General features: G+C 51.6%; 1 long non-coding RNA gene across 1 annotated transcript; it reads left to right on the forward strand.

The window, feature by feature from the left end:
• The first annotated feature begins 2,050 nt into the window (after positions 1–2,050).
• On the forward strand, positions 2,051–3,803 carry LOC139057054 (uncharacterized). Its single transcript, XR_011512553.1, has 2 exons — positions 2,051–2,774; positions 3,557–3,803. It is a non-coding gene; the product is annotated as an uncharacterized lncRNA (long non-coding RNA).
• The last annotated feature ends 697 nt before the right edge of the window (positions 3,804–4,500 follow it).

Consider the following 4,500-nt stretch of genomic DNA (forward strand, 5'->3'; position numbering starts at 1 on the left):
AACGCTTAATTCTTTGCTTTTACATCAATGATGGCAGCAACGGGACACCTGTAGTGCGTACCAGGATATGCAGCAAACAAAGTAGTTTGTTTCCACACTGTACCGCAGTAAAGCTGTGGAACTCTTTCCCAATCCTCTTCCATTCAAACAGCGCTAGGGCTTGCTGAGAGATTTGAGGAGGGGTTGCAGCTGGCTAAGCTGGCGTACACCCTTCTTGGCCCAGCATATCAACTAAGGGGCAGTTGAGATCACTAAAATTTTTGACGACGTGGTTTATTGGAACCTCCTTTGCACGCACTGAAAAATCGCAACATAAAAGTATCGCACTTCCAGTAACTTGGGCGAAAATATTTTCCCACCGTAGTCTCACACAACTGGTAAGTTCCTCACCTTTATTTGTGTTTGGGGAGAGCAACGTTAGAATACCTCGGGTAGGTCTTACGAGTCGTTCGTACGCCCCACGTTCTTGGATGAGATGTTTTGGATTCGCATTTGCCGTCCTGTATGTACAGGGAAACTACCGCGGCGTCCTTGAACTTTCCTGCGAAGCCAGCACGGTAATCGCAGCTTCCCGCTAGGATTTGTCTGCTGTCGCCGATCTACAAGAATCAATGTCACCTATAATTTCATGCGTCCACACCGTAGATAACGAAGTAACTTACGCTGAGCTTCACGCATCTCGCTGGTGCCTCATGCTTCGTTTGCGGAATACACCTAGCAGTCACTTCGATCAGTGCGAGTTCAACACTTTCCTCACGTCGTAGACGTGCCCCACTTCAAATAGACGACTTCCTTTCTCTAAATTCTTTTCACGAAAAAAGCTGTCAAGATCTTGTAATTCCCGAAACCCGGTTAAAATTAATACGGGCACGCTGTTTCGCGCCATCGCTACCGTTTGACAGGACGCGAAACACGCAGCTCGAGCTGCTGACGCCGTGAGTAATCCTACCGCATTCGCGCAACTATTCGTCAGATGGCGCTAGGTGTCGGAAAGACAGGGCGCCGCCTAGCACTTGCAACATGCCCTACGTCGAATGCAAGACCTGTGATGCCGGCCTGCCGTACGTAACGTTCGCTTACAACTGGGCGGTGCAAGAAACAAGCCGCTCAAGCTCTGGTTTACGGCAGGAACCCGACAACGACCCTCTATGCTATGCTGCCGCACGTCTCCGACGAAGAGAGTCTTGACGTCGCCTCCTATCTCCAGCGCGCCGAAGACGCCCTAAAGTTCGCCCGCCTGCGGATCGAGAACCAGCAGAGATGCTTTTCGGGGCTCCGTGGCGACGACGAAATCATAAGTTTTTGTGCATGCTTTGAGCTTGCTTCTGTTCTTATTTGCTGTTTTTTTGCATTTAAATAGTAATTGGGCGTGCGGACGCTCCTGTGTCGAGGCTTCAGCGACTTCGTTTGTAGCTAAGTAGTCTTTTTTCTTCTTATTAGCTGATGTTTTTGAAGTGTTTTATTTTGCATGGAGCAGGAGCGCAAATTTTGAATTCGTGGTAAGCGTGGTAAACGTACCGGCTTTGTCTAGGTCTGGCGGTTTCCCTCGTTAGGCCTAGGTGCTAGGCGAGACCTATTTGATAGGCCTATTTAACTATCTCAGCTAGCTCTTCGAAGTGATTTGGCGGACGTGCTCGTTGAGCCTAAGGACGTAGGCCTAGCAATGAAACCAAAGAAAGGGAAGGCCGCGGGGGACGCGGAGCAAGCGCAGTGCGACGAGTGCCTGCGCTGGTGCTCCCTCGACGAGACCAGCTTCCAGAGCTTAGCAGACGCGGAGGAGTCTAGCTTTACGTGCAGGCTGTGCGAAGGGGTCAGGGAAGCAGTCCAAAAACTGGAAGGAAATTGGACAGCCAAGTTCGAGGAGCTGAAAGCAGACCTGAGGGAGGAGCGGGAGAAGCGGGTAGCTTTGCAGGCGAAAGTCGCCGAGTTAGTCAAGGTGGAAGCGGTGCAGGCCGCGCAATTAGTAAGAACCGTGGCCGAGCTTGGAGAAGAGAAGGAAACGAGAGCAGAACTGCGTAGGCGTCTCGATGCACTTGAGACGCGCGCAGCGGAGAATGATGGGTCGGGACACCAAGCCGGGGGCAAAAACACAAAAAGTAGGGTAGACCCTACATGCGAAGTCGGGGGCAGGGTGGCAGAGCAAGCGGTAGTCAGCTCGCCGCCGGTGAATCGGTGTAGTTATAGCGAAGCAGCGCAACACGCCCCGCGGGAGGCGACGCTGCAGCCACAGGGGCGCCAGCGAGCGCGAGGAGAGGAGGGGAACAAGCTAACCCCAAGGAATGAGCTCATAGCCAATGATAAGCACAACCTGGAAGTTAGGAGGGAGGGAAAGAATGCCCTAGTACTTATCGGTGGTGATTCAAATATGAGGAGGTGCCAAAGAGCTATAATGGAGCGTGCAAAGGGTGATAAGCGGGTAGCAGTCGGGACGTTCCCAGGCAGGACAATAGACGAGGCAACCTAAAGTTTGCCCGCGCGGCACCAGCGCCGAATGCTCCCCTAGCGGACCGATGGAAGTTTCGAGGGTCGTCGCTGCGCTGGCGCGCGCCCGTGTTCTGTACGGCGGGAGCGCTCGTGCGCGTGGTTTTTGTGATGCCGAGTGCGACCTCACCAGCCAGGAAAGGCGGCACGCAATACTGATGTGTTGTTGATTGCCACAGCAGCCTCAAAAACACGAAAGGTCGTACGCCGCCCGTGAAGTTCTACAGATTTCCCGGGAAGTGGTACGAGAAGGGCAGACGACAAGCATGGATAACTGCAGTGCGCCGAGTCAAGTAAGTCTCATACTTTCGCATTCGCGTGTAATATCTTGAAAGCGGAATAGTCATATGCCTGTTTTTAGTGCACGGCCGTTTGTTTAGTCGTGTCGCGTTGTTGAATTGTGGTGGCATCCGCCGTTTGCTAGCGGTAAATGCATGCGTGTTGCGCCACTAAGCTCTACGACGCGTGCTCGATTCCCAGCCATGGCGGCCGCATTTCGATAGGGGCAAAATGCAAGAACACCCCTGTTACCGTGTGCTTTGATTTTTGTGCACGTTAATGAACCGCCAGAGGTTAAAATAATTCCTGAGACTCCCCATTACAGCGGGCCTCATAATGATTTCGTGGTTTTGGCATGGTTTTGGCACTTAGAACCCCCGAATTTATTTGATTGCACTGTGCCTTCCCTCGCGATCGGCATGGATGAGCTCAAGAGAATTATTTCCCTTTTCCAAACGCTGCAACTTAAATTACTAGTTGTGCAGGTAACGAAAGGGGCCGCGCGCTACTTTTGTGTGGTAGCGGACCGTATTTAACGCAAGCTGCGGTCGTCGCGTGCGTCGGGAAGCGGCAGATCGGAAAGCAGCCGCTCGAGACTTGCGCGTTATGTTTGTTGTTTGTCCATGCTTTCTAAGTATCTAAGCGTGCAAGTATAATAACTTGTAGTGGTACCATTCTTGTAGAATAATATATGCACACAATCATAGGAACGTTACCTTTGCAAACATATTATTGGGAGTAATTTAATCCCCACAACAAATAGGCACACATACTGTTTCATTTATATGCGATGCAGATGGAAGCGGCGCCAAAGAGACCAATGGCAATCACAACATTCTTCTCAGCAGTCAGCACCACCGGGACATGCGCTTTCGTACTGCTGCTCAACAGCAAGACACGTGTGAAACAGACTCCAGAACATGCCTTTGTGAAGTGACGGAACCGTCAAGAAGCAGCCCAATGGATCTGCAGTCATTGAGTAGTATGACAACAGAAGTTCCTGCTTATGTTGTAATGGAAATAAAAGTGGCTAAATTTCTGAACATGGTGCGTACCTCTAACTCGACGTCGTCTACGATCTTGTCGGACACCTGTGACACGCACTTGGCTTTCACTCTCACATCACCGTCCACAATTTGTTCAACGCCGTACACGTTCGGAAGCAGACGGTCCCCTATCGTGAGGTTGCCGCCACGTAAAGAAGCTGTCGGCGTCGGCAACCTTCTTGAAACCGCACGGCAATCTTTGCATCGCTGTTGCGCAAGCAGGCGATCTGCCGCTGTCGAAAACGGAGCGCCGTGAGAACGAGCAGCGCAGAAAAGCGCGGACAGCACAATGTAAACAATGCGGAGACTGCGCCACGACGCAACCGCGCTGCTTGGCGTTTCCACATTGGGGCGCTGTCGGGAGAGGCGCAGTAGCGCCGCCTGGCCATGGTTTTCTCGTCTATGGACGCAGTACTGAAAGAAACAAAAAGTGAGCTTTCTGAGAATGTTGCAGAACGCAATTTGGTAGTGGTAGCGGCGGGGCTAAATGATGTGTTGAATGGTGAAGCTGCAAAAGCAGTGGAAAGATTAGCGGAGGGAGTTGACAATTTAAGGGCGATAGCACAGCAAGTCCAAATTGTGGTATGCACAGTGCCGGAGGTGCAAGGAAGGAACGGAGAAATTGCCAAGGACGTTGTGGCTGTAAATTGTGAAATAAGAAAGCTAAGCCAGGAGAAAGGATTTGAAGTGGCAG

Source organism: Dermacentor albipictus, chromosome 3 (assembly GCF_038994185.2).
Source record: "Dermacentor albipictus isolate Rhodes 1998 colony chromosome 3, USDA_Dalb.pri_finalv2, whole genome shotgun sequence".
In the NCBI taxonomy this organism is placed as follows: domain Eukaryota; kingdom Metazoa; phylum Arthropoda; class Arachnida; order Ixodida; family Ixodidae; genus Dermacentor; species Dermacentor albipictus.